General features: G+C 49.8%; 1 protein-coding gene across 5 annotated transcripts in view; it reads right to left on the reverse strand.

Annotated features, from left to right (window-relative positions):
* Nucleotides 1–26,957, reverse strand: part of Kirrel3 (kirre like nephrin family adhesion molecule 3) — a 560,323-nt gene that overhangs the window by 145,042 nt on the left and 388,324 nt on the right. The window lies entirely within an intron of this gene.

Consider the following 26,957-nt stretch of genomic DNA (forward strand, 5'->3'; position numbering starts at 1 on the left):
GGACTGTCACATGGGTGGTGTGTCACACATTAGTCCAAGTGGTAGTGTATATGGGCTCACATATGAAGATAAAGTGAGAATAAGAGTATGACATGTCCCTGTCTGTGGACACGTTAGAGCATGTGGGGTGTGTGGGTAAGCACATGTGTGTGTACACACTGCCGGCACAGGCCTTGGAATGTGTGTGGCCAACAGCACCTGGACCTCCACCTAAGCACAAATCCCACTCATTTTTTCTCAAGGGCCAGGTGTGTCCTTGGAGATGGAAAAACTCCAGCCTCCCATGTTGTACCCATCTGAGTTTGCCAACTCTGAGATGGAAAGGGACCTCCGTGTATTGAGGACAGTCTGTGAGGTGTCTACACGGCAGGATGCTTTTCATTTTATCCTCAGCACTCCCAAAGATGGGAATTTATCTCTGTTGAACCGAAAAAGACCCCGAGGGTCAGAGAGGTGGCATAATTGTCTGAGGCACACAGTTAGAGAGAGGTAGGACTGGATCTAGATCAAACTCAAAGCCCATGCACTGTCTACCAACATGTGCCACATCCACAAAGCAGTGACCAAGGGAGTCTCTGTGCCAGAGCTTGCCAGGGTCTCTGTAAGGTTCTCCCTTCCTGCCAGTCATCCATGACCCTGAGGTTTGAGCAGACACTTCAAACCCCATGATGGCAGTGCAGGTTCCAGGGGCTTCCACCAAGAGCTTTAAGACTCAGCACTTGGGAGGGTAGTTCCACCCCAAACACAGGTGAGTATAAAATCCAATTTCTTAAATTCCATTCAGGGCCAGAGGAGCTCAAGCTGCTCTGTCAATTTTGACTTGCTCAGGTACCTGGGACTACAGCTCCTCATTTCCCCAAATCCTCCTGCTTGTTGTTTGAGCTTTTATCCCTCTGATTTACTTATTAGATTTCTACTAGGCCTTTCCTCAGCTGAACACTCAGTGTCTCCAGAAACCACTCTCTAATTTAACCAATAACTTCTTTCATGAACAAGACGGGGCCCGGGATCAAGCAGGAATCCCGTGGAACAGGAGAACTGGGAGACAGAGAATGAGAAAGGAGGGGAGGAACGCACAGGACAGGCTCACGGGAGGTGGAAGCAGCTCTGGACCAAAGGGGCAGCTTGCTGAGTGGGGTGGCATTTATGTCATTCTCCACATTCAGATTTGTACCTGGAATCTGGACAGTTCTTACAAGTTACCACTGCTGGTCACCATTGTCCTCAAACCTCCTCACTGCCCCCTTAATCACCCTGCCTCTCTCCAGTACTGTGCTACATTTATCTGTTTGTGTGTCTGTCTCCTTGGGTTGTAACATATTTAAGAGCAGAAGCCAAGTTGTCTTTCTATACTTGTCACAGTGCCTGGTTCACAATAGGAGTTTAATATCTATTTGCTGAAACGGGCCAGTTGCAGAGAAAAACTGAAAGAATAAAAATGCGCTGGATTCCATCTCAGCCTCTCCAGAGTCCCCCACCCTAGTTGGGGAGACATGATGCATATTCAAGGGGCAACCCAAACCACCAGAGATGGTCTGGCCAGGAAGTCTTCATGGAGAAGGTGGGAATAGACTGGGCCACCTAGAATGTCAGCTACAGAGGAGGTGGCACTGCAGCCAGGAGGAATGGATTGAGCTAGGGTTTGCGTAGAAATGGGCAAAGGGAGGTACTGCATGTGGCAGGAAGGCAGGCACTTTGTCTCTAGGGAAAAAAAAGGCAGGTTCAGGCACACTGTGGAGGACTTTGTTGCAGAGGGTAGAGCCTGGAATTTCTCCTCCTTCATGATGGAGAGTCTCCAGCTTACCTAGGCCAAACCCCGTGTCAGGGACATTCCTTCATTGCCCTCCCCATGAGTATCCTGTGGTAGGTGGCATGATTTTTGTGTACCCAGGACAAACTTGGTCATGTGTGGCCCAGGACTGTTCTTCCCTTCTGAGCCCAAGAAGGGAGTACCAGGTGTGGACTCTTCTGAGGGAACCTCTGCCTGCCCCTGTCTATACCAGGAGAATCAATCCTTTCTTCCTTCCTCTTCCTTCCTCCCTCCTTCTTTTCCTCCCTCCCTCCTTCTTTTCCTCTCTCCCTCCCTTCCTTCTTCCTTATAGTTACTTAGTTTCACTTATCCTTCAGTGGTCTCTCCTATCAATCTTTGCATGTTCCTAATAAATAAATCTGGGAAGATCTGCTTCCTTTTTTTAGGTAGATATTAATATATACACCATACTAGCTCCTGAATAGGTCTGAGAGTCTTTCTCAGACTGTGACTCCAATGAGAGTTTACAGTTTGCACAGGAAGGACAATGACCTTAGAGACAAGGCTCAGTGATAATGCTGGGTCATCCACTCACTAATTAGGTTATCAAAATAATTTTGCTATGGTTTGAGGGTTTAGAGCTGGTCATGTTATATTTGTTTTTGAAGGCTTTCATTTATTTTTTAAAATTATTAGCCAGAAGTTGTATATATTTAAAAGATGTATACATTGAGGGACAACTAAATCAATGTCTCCATTACCTCACATACTCACATATACATTTTTTGGGGGGGATGTGGAGAACAAATCTACTCTCCTAGCAATTTTCAATGATATAATCCATGGTTATTACTTATCTACAATCAGGCTGTTGTACAGTAGGCACGAGACTCCTCTTGAGCAAGGATCAGGTATAAGCAGAGAGTGGGAGACTAAGTTCCTGGCACGGAGAGCCTTGGGGTCCCAGTGACTGAGAGAAAAGAACCTCAGGGGCCGAGAGGAGGGTGCTGGAAAGGAATTGTCCACCTGCTGAGTCCCCATAAGAGACCAGATCTGGCCTTATGCATCCCTGTTCCTATGAGGCAGGTATTTATAGTTCCACTTCACAGAGGATAAACAGAGACTCCTGGGACTTAAGCAGACTGCCCAAGGTCACACAGTTAAATGACCAAGGGGTTGGAAACCAGGCCCACCAACCCCAATCAGGCTCCTCCCCTTGACTTAACCCTGATTCTGCCTGTGGGAATGGTCTGGCTTTACTCAGTGATCTTGAGCAAATCCTTGAACCTCTCTGGGCGTCTCTTTGCTGTCTCATTGGGTCCTGCATAGGGCCAGTCCTCCTGGCTGGCCAGGGTCAGAGCAGAGCCGGCTCCCTCGCTCCCTGCCTGCAGCTGCCGGCTGCCAGGACGTGCTATTTGCTAGGCAGCCCTCGTTTCGCATTTTGCCAGCGGCAGCCTGGTGGTGCGGCAGCCGCCTCGCTAAGCCCGGGTTTGTGCTGTTGCCTTTGGTGTTTTGCCTCTGCGAGTTGGTATCAGAACGCACTCCCCTGATGCTGCCGGAAGCAATAATCCAGACACGGTTCGGGGGTTTAGTGGAAATCCTCCGCTATAGCGGAAGAAAGCGAAACCCAGCGAAGCAAGGATTTCAGCAGATGCAAAATCTGCCCATTTACCTTCGAAATCCAGGCGCGTGGCAGGGAAGGCAGCTCCGGGTCAGGTGGGGAAGGGGCGAGAGCTGAGTGCAGAGGACTGGGGTCTCTGCAGGTCTAAAGCCCCAGTAAGAAGAAAGAGGAAGGTCGCGCAGTCTTCACAAAAGATTGGAAGACGGCGATTTGACTTTAATGGAAAGTGGATTGCGCAGCAAACCAGCGCTTGTCGCAGCTCTGCACGTTTTCCTATTGAGTCCTCACACCATGGACACAAGAAGGAGGATCATCCTTAATTTTGGTGTGAGGCTCAGCCTAAACGACTTGCCCAAAGTCACACAATCAGTCAATGGCAGAGCAGAACAGAGCTGCTTAAGGCTGACAGGGGACACCACTATCTATCCTTGACAGCCAGGCTCTCCTCTGTGTCCCCTAGCTCATACTAGTTACCTGGCATCGTGGAAAATTACCCGGATGTGGTCAGCCTGCTGCCGGGGGCCCACACTCTTGTGTGCTTCTGGAGCCTCCTCCATCTGATACACCCGATCTGTGGTCCCTCCTGCTGTCCTCAGTGGACTGTTTGGTCTCCTTCCCAACTGAAGAGATCAGACAGTTACCAGGAAAAAGGTGCCCTGGCTCTAGGCTTGCCTGCAGCTCTAGGGCAATAAGCTATCTTTCTAAAATGAGGTTTTCCATTTTAGAGACTCTGGAAACTCCATGTCTGCCAAACTGCAGTCCTTCCTGGTTCAGGATGCCTGGGATTATACCCAAGGTTGAACTGCTTAGATTCCCCTCTTGGCTAACTCCACCAAACCAGAGATGACAACCCATCCCGGACCCCAGCACCACATACACAGTGTAGCTCATAGAGCTTCTCTTCCTCTTCATCTATTTACATATTTAGATAGAAACTGAATACACAAAGGTGTCTAGCATGATGATTACAGTATTGTATGTGCTCTGGAGTTAGACAGACCTAAGTTTATCCCAGCTCCAGGACTTACTAATTGTGTCACCCTGGGCAAGACATCTGAGTCCTCACTAAGCCTACTTCCTTCTTTGTGAAATGGAAACAGTAATGCCACTCACCTCAAGACGTTGCTATGGGACCAAACTGAACAAGCACAGTGCCTGGCACGCAGAGAGGGCTCCATCAACAGAGGCTCCTGTGGCCTGTGGAATCACCACCTGTCTTCTCAATTTGGAGAGTGACAGCTGACGGCAGGCCTCAGGCTGCCAGGTAGAGAGGCTGCCTGTCTGGAGCCGCCATGAAGCCGCTGGTGGCTGCCGCCTTTCACAAGGCATTACAGGACATTGTTTTAATCAATACTATATTATTTCCTCCACAGCATCTATCCCCATGTTTATTATGTGTAAATAGGGTTTTTCAAGGATGTGAATGTGTTAGCTTAATGTAGCTGACATTCAGCGTGTACAATCTGGTGGCTGCCCCTCAGGACCTCCAAGAAAATGAGATGATGTATCTGCCACAAAGCCGTCCTCGTGAGTGAAATTTAAGAAATTCAACACGGTGGCGGCGGTCAGGGTACCGGTGCATGCTTGCAGGCTTGGGCTGTGTGCTTGAGCAAGGAAAACAGACAATAAACATGAACCTGGTAGCACAATTCAGCTATTAGGAGGGTGTGTGGAGGTTGGGGTTCTGGAAGTAAGGGATTGGGGCTCTCGTCTCTTTGCTGCCAGATCTAGATTCTGCACAGCTCTACACGGTGTGGCCAATTCCTATCTTTCTTTTCTTGCCTGTCCCTGGAATTTGTCAAAGTTCACTCTTTCTGAGAGCTGCTCCTCTTTTTTTTCTGGATTCTCAGATAATCACCTTCCTCTTTTTTGGATATGTGACCCTGGTGGTCTCAAAACTCATCTTGTGTATGTTTCTGTGGCTCAGCCCAATTCTATGGGTGGTACCCAACCTGGCTGTCAAGGTAGGTGGTGTGTGGCATAGCTGGCCTTTCCAAACTTTCCACATGGGCTCATCTCTACTCCTCCTATGCCAGGGTGCTCAGGATAAGAGATGTTGGTGCTCTCCATCCCTCTCCCTCAGACCCATAGGGCTGCAGTGAAGCAGGAGGAGAGTTTTATTTAGATTTTGGGGAGAGATTCTCCACCATGACACCCTTCAAAGTTGCAGGTCAGACATCTCTACCACACATGGATCACGATCAATAGCTAGAGTCCCAGTAATGGGCATTTAACACAATCTAATAAAATATCAGACAACTAGGAATTCATTGGTAGAGCTTGCTAGGGTGTATCATAAAGGAATTAACCATTTCCAAGATGGTTTATGGAATTTTACCAGCAGGATGTGTTTCCATCCGCTATTTTCTTAACTGTGTTTGGAAGCAGAGGACTGGATAGGAAAATTGCCTGATTTCCATCTTTATACCAAACATCAAAGAGGGCCCAAGGGAGGCCCCGTCTAAGAACTGTGGGAGGAAGGGATCGGTGCCTAGCCCTTCATGCCTGTCTGTTCATCTGTCCAGAATGTTTGGCAAACTCTGGGGGTCCATCTCACTAAAAGGTACTCTATAAACATAAATGACCGTTGTTATCATTAAACTCCGTCTGTGTGCCTTAAACCCACCGAACAGAACGTGATTGGCGTTGGGTTTCTGCTCCCTTCCCTGCCTGAGTGATATGAGGGAGGTGTTTTTCTTGGCAAATAAATATGATATCATAAGCTCTGGCAGGATTCCAACCTGAGTAATGGCCGTCTGCCTTCCTAATTCCCTCAGCAGCTCGGAACAGGAACATTATTCTTTACTTCCTCTCTTTAAAAACAAACTCTCTATTGGAGAGCATTACTCAGCTGCAGGATCCCTCCCAAGACGTGGCTGCTTTCTGACGACGGGATGTGAGCGATGAGCTCAGATTACAGTGCACATTTGGGAAAACACAGTGAGACATTTGGCCTGGAAAAGGCACCTGAGGACCTCGGATGACAGCGGCTGCTCTTCACGTGTCCTTGTTCATGAGGGAGGCAGAGCCAAAGTCAATAAGAATCACATTGCTTAGTGCAGCCATTTCCCCTGTCTGCATCATTATGGAGTAACTGGGTAACTAGGTAATCGACTTGAGCTAGACATTCACCAGGAGGTATTGCTGAGCCGTCTCTCCATGCCTGGCTGTGGGGGCAGGGTGCTGGAGAATGATTCTTCTCTGCTCACCTGGCCACTGCCACCTTGAGGTATATAACCTGCTGCCATCTTTGGTTGTCATCAGTTCCTTATTACAACACTTTGATAGAGGTAGCAGGTATTATTACCATTATGCTTTGGATCTTAAATACCCACTACAGGCCATGTGTTAAAGGCTTGGTGCTACTAGGAAGTGGTGGAACCATTGGGAGGTGGAGCCTAGTGGGAGGAAGTTAGGTCTTTGGGGGTGTGTTCTTGGAGGGGATATTAGGACACTGGCTTCTTCCTCCTCTGCTTTCTGGCAACCATAAATTGAGCAAGTTTGCTCCACAATAAGCTCCTCACCATGATGATCTGTTTCACCCCAGTCCCCACAATGACGGAGCCAATTGACCATGGACTGAAACCTCTGAGACTCTGAGCCAAAATAGACCTTTCCTCTTTTAAGTTGTTTATCTCAGGTATTTTGTCACAGTGACAGAAAGCTAATACAGTTACCCTCTCTCTTAGAAACCTGAAAACAGGCTCAAAGAGATTCATCAGAGAACTTTTTCAAAACAACAAAATACACAGAGCAGAAGTAGAAGCCCATTGAGTCTTTTGACTTCAAATCCTATTTTTATGACATTACATCAGGTCTCGTTATGATTTCTGGGCTGTGAGGACTTTGACATGCCATTTGCTCATGTTGAAGCAGCTATTACAGGGTGGCAGAGTGAAGGTACTAGGTTGGGAGCAAGGACACAGCTTTTCCTCTGTTGGTCTCAGATCTGCTGAGGACTCACTGGCAGCCACTCAGACTGATGAGGACAATACTGGCTGGGCTTACAGGGAGGCCTTGAAGCTGGTATGCCTCCAGGAATCCTGGGAGAAGGGCAGAGCAGTGTGCAGTGGGCCAAGTCTCAGCATTATTGATTCAGTCAGTCAACATTTATTGGGCACCTACTATGGCCAAGCTCAGGGACACAATTGTAAACAAGAGAGTTCCTGATAGAAGTTCATAGTCTGGTGAAAGAGGCAAGTCAACAGACCATTATAATTCAGCTTGAGCATCTCTAATCTAAAAATCCAAAATCTGAAAATTTCTGAATGCCTATTTGATGCCACAAGTGGAAAATTCTACACCTGGCCTCATGTGACCTGTCACAGTCAAAACGTAGGCACACTAAAAATATTGTATAAAATTACCTTCTGGCTAAATGTAAAGGGGAACATGAAACATAAGTGAATATTGTGTTTATAGAGAAACCATCCATTAGATATCTCATTATGTACATGCAAATACCTCAAATCCAAAGAGATGAAGAATTTGTAACACTTTCTGGTCCCAAGCATTTTGGATAAGGGATGTGCAACCTGTACAATAAGATGAATGCTCTCACAAGAGAGAGCCAGGGCACCGTGGCCATGCCCAGGGGAGCCCTTCATCAGACATGGCAGTTCTTAGAAAATACTCATGGGGGACATGACATCTCTGCTGAAGCCAGAAGGACAGATGGGAGATGGGCAGATAACGATGGGGCTTCAGATATTCCACGCTGAAGATGCAGCACTTGCAAAGGCCCGTGGTCAGATGGCAGAAGCAGTTAGCAGACCTGGTTGGGCATCTTTCCAATCAGTAGCAGAGAGTCATGGAGCCAGCATGTCCCCCAAGCCCTTAGTGCTTCCCTGCCTCAACCCCATAGCCTGGAAAGTTTCCATTTTGCTCTGAATGTCGTTAGCCTTCAGTTGTGCAGGAAAGAAGAGCTGGAAATGCACCCTAACCAGAGCAGGCAGCACCAAGTCCAGAATCAAAAGGATCCGGCTGTGCTTTATCTAACTGAAGGACTGTAATCTGCGAGATGTTCATTTAACATATTTCTGCCTTCTGAATGGCTTTTACTTTTCACTAAATTGAAACCGCAGCACAATATATGTGAATGATTAGGTTGTGTAATACATTCCAGCAAATTTAGATTAGGAATGATTATGACTTAAGTAAAATAGTTGAACACAATTCTTATTGCCATCTATCTTTTCTCTTCCTTTTAGTGTTCCTGGGAGTGATTGAATACAAGGAATGAATGACTCCTAGGAGAGCTGGGGCTGGGGCAGGGAGGGTTTGAGGTCTGTCTTGGGAGGGCTTTCAGGGGAAGGGAGAGGCTGACAGGAAGCCTCAGGTTCTGGTATGCAGGGAGAAGCCCTGGGCAGTTGGGAGGCAAGTCCCAATGGATCTGCCATTTGCTAGCTGTGTGACCTTAGGCAAGTTACATAAATTCTCTGAGTCTTAGTTTCCCCTTAGCAAAATGGGTTATTAAAATTTCTGGTTCATGGGATTGTTGCAGGGATGGAATGAAGTCAGATATGTTAGAGCAATATTGTAGATGGACCAAAGGCTTGGGTGGGGAGGTGAAAGTCCCTGTCCAGTTCTGGGTCTACCACTTACTGGAGCTGTGTGACCTTGACCTTTGTTACTCAGCCTCTCAGAGCTCAAGTTGCCTAATCCACAAAATGGGAATAAGTGCAGGTGACCATGGGTATCCTTGGAAAGAAGCTTAAATCGGATTTTTCCATGTTAAAAGTGCTTTGCATCATGTAAGCCACCTGGGAGGGCTATGTGGCTGATAAGGGTAGGAACAGGAGTCTGGGGGCATCTCCTTCCTGGGAACAGCAACCAGGCATGGTGAGGTAGAGCTTTGCTGGGGGCCCTGGGAGTGGGGAGGGAAGAGAGGAGCCCCAAGAGAAAGTCCCCTTTGGAGTTCCAAGCCTTGCATCTGCCCCGGGCACTCCCAATCTTCCTTCTCCTGCTCGGTATTTCCTAAGTAGTATTGAACTCATTGTAACAGTGGGTATGAAGTATTTATGTATTATGTTCATGTTTAAAGTCAGCCTGCCTGGTTCAAAGGGCAGGGAGCTGTTTCTTAGTGTGATGTTTCTCAAACACCCAGAGCACAGCCTGGCCAGTTAGGAGGAGCCCAGGAAAGATATGTCAAGTGAATGGATTTATGAGTGAGGCTGAACCTCCATCTCCTGGGAATGACGAGCGGAGGCTGGGGAACCAGGGTAAACGGAGCGCATCCGTCACTCTGGTAAGGATCTTGCTGCAGGGAGAAAGAGCTGCAGTTTGGAGCATGGAACCTGGCACCCGCTCTTCAAGGGAGCCACAAGTCCCTGGAATTTTCTCTGAGCCCTGGAAGCACCCACAACCTTGATGATCTCCCTGTCCCCTCCTAGCAACCTGACAAAATGCCTTCCCATCAGAGTAACTATTGCTGTCCTGGAGCTGCTGACTCTTGAGGTGGCTGCCTCCTGTAGTACCTGCTGGAGACTATATTTCTTTTCTGTTCATCATGTCAACAGGGACAACAAAAGACAGTACAGCAGATGAAGGCCCCTCCAAACCCTCCAGAGCTGGGGGAGCCTGGGCTTGTGGCAGTATTGGCATGTGGGGGGACAGCGTTATGGCTCTTGGACTTGGGGCTGGCTGTGCCAGTGACTTGTGCTGCTCCTGGCCAAGGCAGGCAGGGCTGTGGCCACTGAGCCCACTCTCCCACCTGCAGGCAGGTGCTTAGAGTCCCTGATGCTCTTGGGAAAGTGCAAGGCACCACCCTGCAGGAGCTGGCATGCCATCAGGGGCCACCTGCCTCAGGTGTCTTGCTAAGCGCTTTTCCCTCCACTTGAAAACCCTGTAAAATAGCTGCTGTGTTTAAATGAGGAAAGGGAAACTCAGAGAAGTTAAAAACAGTCAGCTCTCCATATCCGCAGATTCCACATGCATGGGTTGAACCAATCACAGATCGAAACCATAAAAAAAAAAAAAAATAGTGGCATCAGACCTGAAGATGAACAGACTTTTTTTCTTGTCATATCCCTTCAACCATATAGCATAATAAGTATTTATGTTGATTTTATATTGACTTGGGTGGTATAAGTAATCCAGAGATGATCGAAAGTTTGTGGGAGGTGTTACACAGGTTCTATGCAAATACTACACCATTTTATATACGGGACTTGAACATCCATGGATTTTGGTGTCCTCGGAGGATCTGAAACTAATCTCTTCAGACACTGGCACGGGGGGCAGGATGTGTGTGTGTGTGTGTGTGTGTGTGTGTGTGTGTGTGTGTGTGTGTACTGTAATGCAACTTGTTAATTGGTATTGTTGGGGCAAGAACTTCCATGTTTCCAAACCCCAAGTGCCTCCACTCTCCATTCCACCCAGGATCCTCTGTGGGGTAGACATTCCCTGTAGGGGTTAAGTGCATCCCCTTACTCCCCAACCTCAGTTTCCCCACTGTTGTACCAGCTATTGATGCCTAGGTGATGAGCCCTTAACTTCAACCTCACCTTATCCTGCCACCTTGCCTAACCTTGCCTTCCACCTCACCTTGCTTAACCTTGCCTAACCTTGGGCAGGACCTGTCCTGGGACCTGAGCTGCTGGCTGAGGCCCTGTTTCACTTGCCAGGTGTTGGCCCCATCCTTAGGAGCGGGGCTCCCTCTTGAATACCAGTCAAGGCCAATAGCAGAAGCGCACTGAAATCCCTGGGACACTGAGTTTAGAACGCCAGTTAATAGCAACCTGGCTTAGAATGTTGAACATTTCTTCTTTAAAAATTTTTTATTAATTGTTGATGAAATTTTAAAATTTTATTTATTTAGTTGTATGTGGTGCTGAGGATTGAACCCAGTGCCTCATACATGCTAGGCATGTGCTCTACCACTGAGCCACACTCCCACCCCTGTTGAACACTTTTTTGAACCCAGGAACTGGAGGTCTGAGGTTGTGTTCTTCGTCATCATACTGTCCTGTCTTTTCCTCATTTGACATGGTCTTTCACCTTAACCACCTCAAGGAGTCTGTTTCATTAGTATCCCCCTTCAAATCTAGAAAAAGATGCAGACGTGGTCTGACCAAACAAAGCCCAATTGCTTTGCGATTGATTCTGTCTCAGGTGGCACTCCCTTTCCTGGGTTCTTCGTCCCAGGTGGGCTCCTCTTCCAATGCTCAGTTAGCCCTCTGTCTATGGGGCTCTGCCTGACTCCCCAGGGCTTCCAGAAGTGGGCCCCCGTGGGAAAGCCACTGGGTGGCTGAGGTCTGAGGCCCCCAACCATGCTCCCCCCGGCAGGTCGTGTCTTCGTGTGGCTCCACCGTGGCTCACAGCAGACACAGCAGAGGAAAGAACCTCATCTTGGGCCAGTCGGGGGCTGGGTAGAGGCAAAACAGTCTGTGAAGGTCACTGCCGTTTCTCAGTGAGCGATCTGTCCCCATTTCAGCCTCAGTGGGAAAGTGATGGAGGGTGTAATTAGGGCCTGAGCAGCGCCTGTAGGGCTGCTGGGCTGGCTCAAGGAGGCTGGGGACACAGGCAGTAGTCTCTGTCCTCGGAGATACCTTGGGATCGGGAGCCCAGGCTGCTGGGGACAGCTGCCTCAAGGGCCCTGGGACCCAGGCCTTCCTTCACTCTTCTCCCCACTTCTTCTCTCATCAGAATTTATTTGTCCTGTGTGTCTCATTTCACCCCATTCCCTTGAGGACTTGTCTTATTAGCGAGTGATCTAAGGCACTAATGTGGCATTAAGATGTGAAAGTCTAACAATTGGTTTTGATGTTTGTAGTCAGCCGTATCCCAAGGGTGCAGATCTTGAACAGGAGGATTCCTTCACCTAAAGGCATGTATCCCTCAGGATGAAATTCCACACGTTCTGGAAGAAAGGCAGTCTGTGTAGTGTCAGCCCCAAGTGGTTATCACGTGGGAGGGCATTACCGTGCACTGCACGAAGACGAGAAATGGAAGCTCCCCGGGATGTGTGTCTTTCCCAGGGTCCCATTGCTAGTGGGTGGCAGGGCAGGGATGGGAGCCCAGCTGGGTTACTTTGAGTGATGAGCTCTTCCTGTGTCTCCTAAGGCATCCAAACCACATCCTGCGTTTCACTCGAACCTAAGGCTAACTTTGGGGTCCTGCTGTAGTTTAGATCTTGAATGTCACCTGAAGACATGTGCTCAAGGCTTGGTGGCCAGCCTGTGGTGCTATTGGGAAGTGGTGGAGCTTTTCAGAGGTGGGGCCTAGTGGAAGGAAGTTAGGTCACTGGAGGTGTGCCCTTGAAGGCAATCTTGGGACCTGGTCCCTTCCTGTCTCTTTCACTCCCTGGCTACTGTCCTCCACCACATGCTCCTGCCATGACACACTGAGTCATCACAGGCCCAAAGCAACAGGGCCAAGTGCCAATGGACTGAAACCTCTGAAACTGGGAGCCAAAATAAACTTTTCCTCTTTTTAAGTTGATTATCTCAGTATTTTGTCACAGCAGTGGAAAGTTGATTAACACAGGTCCCATCAGGTGTGTAGTGCTATTAGAAGGATCCGATATGGTCAGAGAAAACTCTGTCCTCCAGGAGAGAGGGGCAGGAGAACTATAACTATCACTACAATTTCTTGATCCCTTGCTATGCCTTAACACTATTTCAGGATCTTCAAATACGCAGATCAATTTGTAAGTTATAGTACCATGTTCTCTTTGGCCAGTAAGGAAACGGAAGATCAGAAAGGTCACGTCACTTCTACATAGCCCTCAAAGTCAGCATCTGGCCTACTCACTGTTCCTGGAGTCCTAACAGTCCCAGCCCCAGCCCCAAGCCTCTTGCAGGGTCAATAGTCCCACCCTATTCCATCTCTTTGGGGCACTGACTGCTGTGTAGGGGTCTGCAAGGGTAGGTAGGGCGCTGCTCGCCTGTGGTCTCTCCAGAGAGGAGTCCATGAGGGAGCTGAGGGCTTGCTCACTGCCCTGGGTGGACCATGAAATCAGATTCTAGAACCTATAGTGCCCCTTGGCTGGGGACCTCCATGTATTGGGTGCCTCTGATGTCCCAGGCCCTGTTCTAGATATTTTCCAAACAGTTTTTATTTTAATCATAACAACAACGCAGTGAAGTAGGTATCATCCTTCCCCTTACATGGATGAGAAATCAAGGCAAGAGGAAGCACAAAGTCACAGAGCTAAGAAGTGGGGGAGTCAAGATTGGGTGGTTTCAAGTGATTCCAAACTCATGCTCTTCCTCTTGTACCATGTAACATTCTAAGGGAGGCTGGGGAGGGAGGAGGCACAATCCTCCTGGAGCTGCTGACTGGGTTGGGGAAACAGAATGCACAGGATGGGAAGGACCATGGCAGCCTCTCTGGGTCCAGGGTGGACAGTGGTCACCTACTTGGCCCTGCCCCTGCTGTCAGTAGCTCGGGGCACCAGGCAGTGTACCTGGTGCCAACGAGCCCTTTAGTTTGGGTAGAGGCCGGGAGTGCCAGGGTGGTAGGTCCAGGAGGCCCCTCCAGGAGGTCGTGGGGTGGATGTGAGTTTGGCAGCAGTCAGAGGTGAGGCTCTGTTCTAAGTGCTCTGGGATATAAAAGCTGCCGCACGGAGGTGGGCATGGCCAGAGCAGGAAGGAGCCTGGAGCAAAAGACTCTCAGCTTAGCTGCAAACAGGCCGCAGCCCACAACAGAGGGACGGGCACCTCATGCCTTTTCTGTGAGGGGACTGGGAGCAGGCTGGGACCCAGGGGGCAGAGGGGAGGAGGCACAGGGTCTCATCACATCAGGAAGCTTGCATAAAGGGCTTCTTGGCTTGCCAAAGCCTCAGAGCCAACCTCTTTTGCAGACGAGTGTCTTGTCTGATTTGTCCTCCAATAGGAAAAATGCCAGGGCTTTGGAGGAACAAATGTTGTGGGCCTGGCTTCTTCCTATGGAGCCAAGGGCACTGTCTCCTGCAGGTCACCCTTGTGTGGATGCGGACCAAGGGCCAGGCCGCTCTTCACAGTCGTTTCCCCACAGCTCGCCCCATAATTGACTGACTCATCGGTCACCGCTTGCGTGCTCAGCCATTGTTAACTGGTGACTTGAAAATTACCTTTATTTAGCACCGTTATCGGGAGGCTGCAGGGGTGCCGGCATTTCCACTCCACTAGTTCTCTCTGGTGACGGCAGCAAGCGGACTTGTCGCACACTCCATAGTTCCAAGCTGCCGCCCTCCCTGCTCCCTGTGGGGATGGGGCAGCGTGCTATGTGGGCGCGGCAGGAAGGCCAGCACGTGCCTGGCTGCAGCAGCCCCTCTGGGTACTGGGCGGGCGGGATTATCCACCTGGCCCTGCTCCCTGCTGCCTGTCCAGCACGACCTGCCTGCCTCCCAATCATCTCCCGGTGGCTGCATCACCTTATCTGCAGGAGCCAATCTAGAACAGGGTCCTCAACGGGAGTCTTGGGTACACAAAGTAGGGTGACTTGCAGAACTTGTTCAATTCCTTAATTTTGAGTGAATGTGACTATAAGCTTTTAGGGAGGGAGCACTTTTATAGCTCCCATAGCTTTCAGTAGACTCTCAAGAGGGGCTGTGACCTCCAGAGAGCTGGGAAGCCCAGTTCTGAGTCATGGGTTTCAGATCACTTCTCCACGAAGAACTGGGTCCACAGTCTGCTCGTCTGGGGGTGCAAGTGGCTGCTTGCTGATTGACAAATCACAGAGGGACAGAAGGGACTGGGCGTCTGCAGGAGTCCTGCCTTATTGGGGCAAAGAAATGTCCCATGAGCAGAATACAACAATTACTAATTGGGCATTATGTAAAATTGTGGATGTGTAACCGACGTGATTCTGCAATCTGCATTTGGGGTAAAATTGGGAGTTCATAACCCACTTCAATCTAATGTATGAAATATGATATGTCAAGAGCTTTGTAATGTTGTGAACAACCAATAAAAAAAAAAAAAAAAGAAATGTCCCATGGCTCCCTTTCCTCTGCACGTTGGCCAAGTGCATCTGCTTCCCGTCCCTGCGTGTCCCCACTGGTCACAGGCCCTGTGTTGTGGGAGGTAGGATGTGGGACTGGTTTAGTGAGAGAAGAATGGGGGCAGAAGAGGTGGGCGGGGAAAGATGGAGAGGTGGGTGCAAACTAAGGAGCAAGGTTGAGTTAGCTTCTTGCTGCTGTGATCAAAATACCTGACAAGAACAACTTAGAGGAGGAAAAAAAGTTTATTTTGGGGGTCAAAGTTTCGGAGATTCAGTCCATGTTGGGTGCCTCTGTCACTCTGGGCCTGAGGTGAGGTAGAGCATCAGGGAAGAAGGTCAAGGTGGAGGAGAGCTGCTCAGTTCATGGCAGTGTGGGGTGGGGTGGGGGGCGGATGAGGAGCACGGGACAGGTTACAATCCTCAGTGACATTCTCCCAATGACCTACTTCCTCTAGCCCCGCCCCGCCTGCCTATAGTTACTACTCAGTAGTTCATTCAAATTGTTAATCCACCAAATGGACAAATCTACTCATGAGGTTACAGTTCTCAGAAGCCAGTCTCTCACCTAACACAGGCGCTCTGCTGCCTGACACAGGCGCTCTTGTGACACTTTCAGAGCCAAACCATAACAAAGCTGAAGGGCAGGCATGGCTCTAGGGTGAGGACAGTCCTTCCTCCCCACACACCACAGCCTTCTCCTGCTGGAGCGGCTGTACCTGTCCTTTTCCCTCTCACGGGTGCTACCTTTGAAAGTGCAATGAGGCCCTGCCGGAGCTGTCTCTAGGGTCAGCTCTGCAGTTCCTTAATGTCTACTCCTGGCTGTCTCTGGTCCTCACAGACAGCCAGAGACTGGAACAGAAAATAGAGGAAGTCATTGTCCTAAAGATCACCCAAATTCGGGAGCCTCAGAGAAGGAATCCGTGCGCAGGAGTGGCTTGCTGTTCTCTGCCACGTCCCCCTTGCGTTTCTCAGCCCTCGGCGCCAGTAGCCCAGCCTCTGGGAGGAGGGGCAGTGTTTCCTGGCAAAGCCACCCTGCAGCTGGCCTGGCCCTCAGACCCATAGGGGCCTTTCTGGTGGCAACTTGCGCAGCATCTCTTCCTAAGCATGCCCTGAATATGGATGCAGAGTCCCTCAGCTGCCCGTGGCACTGTTTCCATGCAGCTGTGGGGACAGGGACAAGGTCTGTGGGCTGTCAGCCCGGCTGGAGAGCACTCGAGAGCCACTTCATCGACCTTCTCTTCTCTTTCCAAGCCTCTTAACCCACTGGAGTGTGGGAGGGTCTGAAGGGGGTGTGCGCTCATTTGGGCCGACAAGGGAGCACCAGTCAGCCTCCTCTTCAGCCTGGCTCTGCAGATCCAGAGGCGGGGACAGGGTCGGGGACAGGGGGCAGAGCACCTCTGGCAAGGCTGGTGGTCCCAGCGGGGAGGCAGGGTGAGAATAAGCCATTTTGGGGAGGGGAGGCCTTGGGAGGCCCTGTTCTGTTGATGACTTGTGATTTGGCTTCTTTCCTCCCAAATCAGAAACCTGGGCTTTAATTTGAGCCTCTTTAATTTACAAAGTATATCTGGAAGATGATGTTACTGTGACTCGGAGAGACTGAGTGCTTTGCCCAAGGCCACATAGCAGGTCAGTGGCAAAGACAGGACCAAAATGAGGTCTCCTTTCCCAAGGGGGGTCCAGTCAATTGTCCACCCTCTAGGGCCTTCATCCCTTTGGAGTAAGAGGGACTGCTAGAATTGATGAGCTCTGATGGCACATAGAGCCTCCAAAGTACCACCAGGGACCGAAGCCAGCCAGGACACCCTTCCCTGGGGCCTCCTCCAGCTTTGCTGGCATGGGCATGGTCTGCTTTTCAAGGGTCTTCTTTGGAATAAATTGTGACTTAAGGGCTGGAGTCACAGGCTGGCACTCTTTCTACCTTTAGGAGAGCTCTTGGCTCCTGGGGGGAAAGACTCCAGGATGAACCCCAGGGAAAGCCAGAGAAGCCAAGGTTGAGAATCCTGGCTGTGTGAGCCGCTTTCTTCAGAGTCTGTTCACCAGTCTCCAGAAGCACCTGTCATGAAGTCCCAGTGTCCATGCCCATGAAGCCACCTAGCAAGACTGCTCTACTCACTGCTTTAGACTCAGACATATGTAGTACCCAGCACATAGTAGATGCTCAGTAAATTGTCAAATGAATTAATTAAGTGAAAGGAAACCCAGAAGGCCATCATCTGCAGATAAACCATATTTTATAGGAGGGACATTTGAGGCCCAGAGAGGTCAAGTAACATGCCCAAAGTGATAAAGCCAGTTAGTGGTGAGGGAAGTGCCAGAATTTAGGTCTCATTTCACTTTCCTCTCTTCCTTCTGAAAGGAGAAGGTAGGAATGTGATGCCTCTTGACCTCTGGTCAAGCAGCTGATTCCACTTCTGACAAGTTCTGTCCTCGTTTGTTAGCTGCATTGAGTCTATGATTAGCGGATGAGGCTTGGTAAAAAGAGATGGTTCATCAGTGCCTTGGGAACATGGGAGCAGGGAGGAGGTGTGTCTCTTCAGTGCCTCGGCTCCCTTATCCACTTGGAGCCCAGATTTCCCCTCCCAGAAAGAAGCCATGAAGCCACTATAGCCAAGCACTTCAAGAGGACGTTTTGGTCAATGATGAGCCACATGCCCTGAAACGTAGGATTATGATGGAGCTAAAATGTTCCCACAGCCTAGTGACGTCATCACCGCTATAACATCATAGTATAAGCCTCGCTCAGACGTTTGGGGTGATGTTGGCATGCACCACACTGCGGGACAGAAGCAGGGCTCAGTTGTAACTGGACAGTAAATAATGCTTGATGATGACACTAAATGATATTCTAACTTTTTAATAGTTATTTCACCATGTGTTCCTTCTACGTATAAAAGAAAAATTTACTGAAGGACAGTTGTTGCCCCAGGCACCAGTCTTGTAGCCCACGTGTTCACCAGGTCTCTGGAGCACCATTTTTTCCTCGTGCGTGGCTGAACCACATGTGGTTGATGGCAGCCTGGGAGCAGGCCGTTCTCGGTACACCACCTAGTCTAGGTGTGATGTAGGCTGTACCTTCCAGGGCTGAGTAGTGTACTCAGTGCTGCTCACACAGTGAGGAAAGCACCTCGTGATGCATTTCCCAGACCTCGCGCCTATCCAGAAACTGCCCGCCTGGCTGTACTCGTCAAGTTAGAAGTTCCCAAGGTCCCTCTGCTGCTAGGGCTCTGGGAGACACAGCTTGAGCCCAGGTTCCCAAGCCCTGTCCTATAATCTCTTCAAAGCAGGGAGAGGGAGCAGGATGGAGCATCGTGTGTATTCTAGACCCTCCAGTAAATTATTCAGGAAAGCCAGGGTGTGGGAGGATTTGGGGAGTGGCATCTGGTCCCACCTCTGAGGAACCCTGCTTTAGACCAGACATCGCTAGGAGCCCGCGTGGCCCTCTGTTCCTCAGAGGGCCGTTCCCAGCACGCATGATCCGGGAACTGCCCTACTATCAGAGCCTGGCAATTTTCAGTGGCCAGTGCCCTCTCTTATGGAGTGCTCTCCTTGGTGCCTAGACCCGAGCCTGTCTGTCACCCTGGGGCTCCTCAATGTGGGGACACTAAAGGGCAGTGCCAGCTGCTGACAAGGCTGAGCGCGCACACATCAGTGCTGAGGCGTCGACAGGACTGTCTGAATTAAGTGGCTAAGTTTAGTTTTTAATTAAGCCCCCGTGGTCCTTTAAAAAGGTCACTGATGACACCATGTTCTTTAAGGCCAATATGAAAAGACATTCAAAGTCAAAGTTCTGAGATGGGAGCCTTGTAACTCGAAATGTCACAGGAAGAAATTTGGAAATGGGGGAAGAGGAAGCTGGTGGGAAGGACAACGCTGTCACATTGTCCTGCCATCGGCTTTACGGTTTCCACTTGGAGCTCCAGACTATTTTGGTCTCAAAGGGAAAAGGGCCCCACTCTGCTCTCTGGGACGCCTCCCCCACAGCTGCCTGTGGGGCTCCTTGTTTGCTTTGCCAGTGAAAAACAGGGCCCTGGTGTTCCCGGTGTGGAATAAAAGTTGGTGTCAATGGCAGAATATGGCAGCTTGCCCCATCCCAGGAATTAATTCAAATATATGCAATTGGCATCCTCCTCCTGCGCCCGTTCCTTCCAGACTTCTCTACAGACCTGGACGGATACTCTACCTCTAAAGTAAGCACACAGCCACGGAATCAACTCCCCTATCCCATAATGATCCCACAGTGAACATAAAGACCTGTGCCTGGTCCTAGGGGGGCCCAAGAGCCATAGACATGAGTGAGCCTGAGCAGAGTGGACAGCGCCCCCTAGGGGAGGGATGTGGCCTGGCCACTAGCTGGAAGCTCAAGGTTTGGTCACATGGATGTATTTTCCTGGAGCCCCTTGGCTGGCACCAATGTGGGGGACAGCAGGACATTCTTGATGGTGAATAGTTCAGTGTAGTCAGGGAAGTCTGGGTTACTTTGTTTTCCATGGTCACCAGGCAGAATAGAAAGTGGAAAGGAAGGACTTCAGATTTACACTCAGGAAATTTGGGTCTTGCGTCAAAGAATGTTGTTTGCCTATTTAATATACATTCTCCCAGTTATTCACCATCAGAATACTTACATTGTTGACATGACAATGTGCTTCAATTAATGAAATATGAATTTCATAGCCTCCCTTGAGAAGTTAGGGCTGCTTAATGAGATATATATAAAAAAAAAATCACTGGGAGGATTTTTTTTTAAAGACAGCTGATTCACCTGGAAGGTACACTTCTTACTTTCTTCTCCCTGCGTGAAATGTGGAGTTGATGGCTGGAGTTTCAGCAGCTATTATATGACCTGAGATTATGCCCTGAGAATGGAAACCAGTGCTAAGGATGAGCTGGCTACCTTCCCTTAAAGATTTCATGTAAAGTGAGATAAAGTTAACCCTTGGTTTTCTTATGCCACTAAATATTACTTTGAATATCTGTTTCAAAAAGTTGCATATCAAAGTGACACAGATGGATTGCCAATGCTGTCATTTACTCCTGAGGGATTTGGGTAGGTCATTAATGACTTTGAGCTTCAGGTTCCCAGCTCCTCTAGTGGGAACAGTACTCTCATTTTGCCTTGTAAATGTTACTCCTGACTTGCAAGGCCCTCTCTCAGGCTCCCCAGAAGGTTCTGGACGTGTTCTGAAGATCACATGGCTTTCCTAGGCTGGCAGTGCTGCCTCCCTCCCATTGTTGAGCCAGATAATTGTTCCTGATGCAGGGAATGTGCCTGCCTTCCAGCTTCAATCGCCAGCTCAGGCTGTTATCAAGCCCCCTCGTGGGTTCCCATTTTCCAGAGACACAATAGCTTTTCCCGCCTCGCCTAGGCCTCACCCTCCCAGCTGGGCCAAGACAGTCTGCTGTTTCAAGCTGCTAAAAAGGAGGCTTCAAAGAGCCCCACGTTGGCCCCGTCAGGCTCTGACTCATAGAGACGTTTCTGGAGATGCTCAAAAGCCTTATTAATCTGCTGAGATGTCCCAGGAGCCGGCAGCTCGCACCCTATTCCAGGCTTTTCAGCGGCCTCCATTGTCTTGGCCGCATTGTCCTCCTCGGTGTCGTGGCCCCTAATGGACTCTCTCTGAGGCAGGCTGGCTTTTGGCTGTGCCCGCGATTTCATTTCCTGGCTCCTTTCTTCTTCTTCTTCTCTGTTCCCTTTAACTCTTAAAATGAAAAGGTGACCGGTTCTTCTTGGGCTGTTTGTTCCCGTAACTCCCTGTGTGTCTTCTTCACCTCTTTCCTCTCTTGGCATTTGGCTGGATCCGGGTGGGGCACGGGTCTGCATGGGAAATTGGCACCCCACTGCCTTTGCTTGCAACGCACACCTCTTCCTGGGATCCCCACGGGCTGCTGCAGCGTACAGCCACTGGACAGAGAAGCTGGCTTCCCCAGGGAACACCTGACTCCAGTCCACCTATCAACCACCCTCAGCTGTGGAAGCTTCTCTGCAAAGGAGAGCGAGCCAGACACCGAGGGCTCTAGTCCTGTCTCCACCCACTGCTGGTGACCATTTTTTTAGTCTAAAATCAGGGGCTTGACTTTCTGGATAAGTCCTGTCTGTGGGTCTTCAAGCCCTTGCAAGCTTGGGTGTTAGTTTTCCAGCACTATAACAAATACCTGTGACAATCGACTTGCACAAAGAAGAGGTTGATTTTTACTCAGAGTTTTAAAGCTTTTCGTCCATAATTGCTTAACCCTGTTGCTTTGGGCCCGTGGGGGCACATCATAGCTGGAGTGCATGGTGGAGCAAAAGTACTCATGTTATGGCCAGGAAGTGACAGAGAGAGAAAGAGGAGGAGATTGGGGGTCCTCTAGTCCCTTTGGAGCGCACATCTCCAATGGCCTGAAGACCTCCCCATCGACCCTTAAGTTTCTGCCACCTCTCAACCCTTGCAGCCTCTAACACACACGTGGACCTCGACTCATAGACGTGACTCATGTTCCAGATTCAAACTCTCTGGGTGTGCGCTGGACCTAGAGTGACTTGCCTCTCACCAGGAAATACAGTGGGAGTGGAGGGATCACTTCTGCAACTGGGATGTAAAGGACTGACCTGTGTGCTCTGCCTTGTTGATTTACTCCCCTTTGTTGTCCATCTGTCTTTCCCACCTGGGGAGGACAGCTGCTCCCCAGGAGAAGCCCAGAGGCAGGAACGAAGGGTGGGCCTTGGCCTGTATCTCGTGAGCTATGGAGCCCTCAACCCTCCAGCCCAAGAAGCTGAATCCAGCCCACAACCCTGTGAGCCTGGAAGCAAACCCTGCTCCAGGGAAGCCTTGAGATGGCCACAGGCCTGGCCAACGCCTTGGTTCCAGCCTGAGGAGAGGCCAAAGCAGGGAACCCAGAAGCCATGTCCAGATTTTCGACCCACATAAATTTGGAGATAATGAAAATGCATTCTATTAGGCGGTTAATGTTAATACGGCAATAGATGAATAATACAGGTCCTCACTAGCAAAAGAGAAAAGGTTTCTTTGTTTCTCTATATTTGGACTCAAGGTTCTATTTTTTTGGGGGGGTGGGTGGGTATCGGGGACTGAATTCAGGGGCACTCGACCACTGAGCCACATCCCCAGCCCTATTTTGTATTTTATTTAGAGACAGAGTCTCACGGAGTTGCTTAGCTCTTTGCTGTTGCTGAGGCTGGCTTTGAACGCGTGATCCTCTTGCCTCAGCTTCCTGAGCCACTGGGATTACAGGCTTGTGCCACCACACCAGGCTACACTCAAGGTTCTTATGCCATGCATATCCACTAGTAGGTTACTAGGGGGTGCAGGTGCCCCCTCCCCCTCACATGTGCCCCCTCCTCCCACATGCTCTGAAATCAATGGGTTGCTGAGTCCCTTTGCCCCTATTACAATAATGCATGATCAAATATATATATATATATATGAAAGAATGAAAGAAAAGAAAAAGGAAGAAATCACAAAACCAAAGCCTCACTGAGTTGATTCCTGCTTCCTATTAGGATCATATATAAAATTTGAGTTTTTGCCAGAATCTGAAGTGCTCGAAGGGGCTTGATTGATAAGGCTTGGGGGTCCTTATGGACTTCTGATAATTCAGGCACAGGGCTCGCCTTTCAGAGTGTGGTGCACACTGTCTGTTTTCATGATTTGCCGGACCTCTCCTCCCCCTGCTCACCACCCGTCCACCCACCGTTACATATCCCCAATCTCAAGAAGCTCAGCATGCAGTGACATCTACAGGAAATCACCCCTTCACAACTTTAGTTAGAAGCAAAATTTCCAACCCTTAGTCTCTCCTCCCTCCCCAGCTCCCCGATGTTCCAGGAAGCCAGAGTGGAGCCATCTCTCCAATCTAGGAAGCAATAAAGAAATGTATTTACGAACCAGCCTCTATCTAAGGGAGGGAATTTATGTCTCTTCATGCTCTTGTTGACAATAATAACTGATTGCTGCATCAATGTGATGCAATATAATTTTAAAACCCTCTAGAACAAGGATCAGAAAACAACTGGCAGGGAGACGGAGCTGCGGTGGGCACCTCTGGTGTTGCAGCGGAGGCCGGGCCGCTAATGCCCCGAGGCGGTGGGAACCCAGCCCTGGGAGCACCTGCAATCTCATTTTGTTTCTTTCCAAGCGCTAGGGAAGAAAAGCAATTTGTTTGCTCTCATACTCTAAAGATGAACTTCCCGTGCTCAATCAAACGTTATTATACCAATGTAAGTCAATTTACCTTTGAATTTGAAGGCTATTTTCTTCCTAAATGGCTAATTATGGGAGATAGATGGCTGTAAACAGAAGACTTCTCCTTCAATCCTCAGCCAGCCTTCTCCCCAGGCACCTAACAGAACCAGAGAAAGGAGGCCCAGGCCAGGGCTGCCTTCTGCACCTGGTCTGCGCTGCCCCCTGTCCGTCTTCCCATCTGTGTTCCTAGATGCTTGTTCTTTGGAGTTTGGCCCCTTGAATTCTGTCTCCTGCTAACCCCCAAACCATAACCTCTGGCTGTGCTCATTTTCCAGAATGACATCCCCAGGTACCATCTCCCAGGGACTCCGTACTAAAAGAGGCCATCGCATCCCTGGGGCTGCGTAAGCAGGATGTGGGACAGCATGAGTTTTAGGGGACAAGGGATCCTGTGAGCCGCTGAGATGAAACAAGGTTACTGGAGGCTGCCTCTTTGATTCAACCCCTTTGCGGTGAAAGGGGACCCATGCTTGGTGAGGGCTGCAGCCTTTTCACATGGAGTGATCAACACCAACACCTCGCAGGAGCTAATTGAATGGCTGAGTTTGTTTACCGAGAGGGGAACAGCAGCTCCCCTCCTTCCTTGCAAAACAAAGGCTTTCCCTGGGAGCCGTGGCAAGGAGGTCAAGCCCACAGCATTTTTGTTTGCCTTTTGATGGCGGCTGGATCTGGTGACTCTGAGGAAGAGCTTATTGTGTGTGCGCTGTCAGAGGTGGCGCCAGCAGGGAGACCTTGGCTTTGGGAGCTTTCCAGATCTGGAGGTCACTGAGCCCGTGGCGAGGGGCTTGATCTGGAGGAACCTGGCTTTCCAACTCCTTTCTCACAGGCCTGGCCTCTGGCCTTCTGCACTTCTGACCTGGGCGGGAGAAGTCCTAATAATAGTAACTCAAAAGCGCCTCCTGGCTTACAAGCTCCTATAGGCGTTAACTTATTTGATCCTCACAACCATTCTACAGTATCATCCTCACTTGACAGATGAGGGAGAGGCCCAGAGAGGTCAAGCTTTTTAAAATCTTTTTTAAAAGTTGTAGATACCTTTATTTTATTCATTTATTTTTATGTGGTGCTGAGGATCGAACCCAGTGCCTCACATGTGCTAGGCGCGCGCTGTACCATGGAGCCACAACCTCAGCCCGAGGTCAAGCTTTTTGTCTGAGGTCACACAGCCAGTAAGTGGCAGAACTAGGACCTGCATCTGAACACTTGAACTTCAAAGCCTCCAATCTCGTCATTTTGTCATAGCTCCATTACAGAAAGGATGGCATGTGGCTCTGAGGTCAACACGGAAGCCTGACTCTCTCTTTGGACCCGGGTCACTTGGGCGAGGCTTCTAATCCGTAATTCTTACTTTGACCTTGAAACCATGGCCTTGATAAACTTGCTTGCCTTGAACTCGCTGTTCTGGCTGGCTGGAGGGACCAGTGAGAGGGGTGAGCTTTCTAAGAACTGCCTTGGCAAAGTCTAGGGCCATGGTCAGGGTCAGCCCAAGGGGCCAAGCAAGGGCAGGCCTCTCCTCCTCAGCCACACTTACGGGGGTCTCAAGAAACCATCATTGAAGTCTGGCTTTCTAAGGCATAGAGGACATTATGAGTCGTTTTCTGTACTAGCTTAGACTCTGAGGGACCTTAGGACAGGCATCCTTGTGCCCACCTGGCCACCCTGCAGGGGAGGGGCTTGCACACCCTAGAAGGGAATTCATTTTGCAGTGGTGGACTGTCATTTTGAAAACCCCCTATGCACGCTCTGAACTGCTGTGCCTTGTGCCAGGGTGAGGAGACTGGGGCCCCTGTTTAGCTCAGTGCTTTGATTAAAACAATAAATTCACATTGAACACGGATGGGCAGGCAGGGGGGCATGCCAGCTCTGGCTCCTCCTGGCATCATGTCACAGCAGCTGGTTTGAAAAGAGGTATCTCCCTCTCTCCCTTCCTGTGAGAGCCCTGGCTCCTGATAGATACAGGAGCCACGCCATCCTGGAGCCTGAGGAAGGAGGGCAACGTGGCTGGGGGCTAGTGCTCCTGGGCACTGAGGATGTGGGGCCTTGACCAGCCTGGGAGGAACAGGGCGGCAGAGAAGAACAGCAGGGAGATCTTAGTGAGCGGCTCCCATGTGCTCCCCGCCTCTGACCTGCCACAGACCTGCTGGCCTGGCAGAAACATGGATGGCTGTCAGCCTTCTGAGCAGCTATCAGAGCCATGTGGCAGGTCCCTAACACTGGTGGCATTTGCATGACTCTCTGGGTTGCAGAGCCAAACGCCTAGCAGCCACCTGGCTAGCGGGTGTGCTGGGGCTGTCACCTTTCTTGGCCCTGAGGGATGGGCAGCTCTGCTTGTCCAGGCTGCTGATGGGAAGAGACATAAGGCAGAGGCCAGGGAGGAGAGAGGACCTACACCTCCCTGCTACAGGGGCTTTACCTGTGTTCTGTAGGACAGATCCCTCCTTCCACTAGCCCCAAGACTGAGGATCAACTCCAGAGTCTTTAAGAGGAAACCAAGTCTGTTTTGGATGGAGCAGTCCACCAAAGGATGTCATTATTTTTATCATACAGCTAATTTTTTTTTTTTGGTACCAGGAATTGAACTCAGGGGCACTCGACCACCGAGCCACACCCTCAGCCCTATTTTGTATTTTATTTAGAGACAGGGTCTCCTGAGTTGCTTAGTGTCTCACTTTTGCTGAAGCTAGCTTTGCACTTGCGATCCTCCTGCCTCAGCCTCCTGAACCACTGGGATTATAGGTGTGCGCCACTTTTCCCAGCTGTCATGAAACTATTTTTAATTTGACTTCTTCCTTTCTTCCTCTGCCCCTTCTTTCCCCTCTCACTTCTATCTATCCATTAGTATTTATTGATGCTCCTTCTTAGAAGGGACGAAGCCAAACTGTGGAAATGAATAGGTGAATAAGCAACGGCCCCTGTCCCTGTGCTCTCTCCTCAGCATCATGACCACTGTATTTCTGAGCCCATGGTAAGGACACCCAGCTGACAAGAGTGAATGAGTGCCCACATAGGGACAGGTATGGAGACCATTTTGAAGATCTGAGACCTTCTGTCCCAGGAAGAAGCCAGTCTAGTCAATCCACCCTGGCTGCGCTACATTCTTGGCTGGCAACTTTGTTCTATTCTTTAATAAGGACAAGAAGAGCCATCATTAATTGAACAGGTACTATGTGCCAGGGTAGCACGTATAGTATCTCATTGAGTCTCTACCATAGCCCATTGTACAGATAAGGAAGTGGAGGATCGGGTGGTACACAGTGAGTTGGTAGTGCAGTCTTTGTTGGCCAGCCCTAACACCTGTGTTACGTCCATGGCAAGAGGTTTCATGTCCACTGCACAGACATGCTGGGCCACAAGAGGAAGATGGACGCACACAGCACCCTGTCCAAAACCACAGTGCCCATGATGGTGTGTCTGGGCTGTG

Source organism: Ictidomys tridecemlineatus, chromosome 4 (assembly GCF_052094955.1).
Source record: "Ictidomys tridecemlineatus isolate mIctTri1 chromosome 4, mIctTri1.hap1, whole genome shotgun sequence".
Lineage (NCBI taxonomy): Eukaryota > Metazoa > Chordata > Mammalia > Rodentia > Sciuridae > Ictidomys > Ictidomys tridecemlineatus.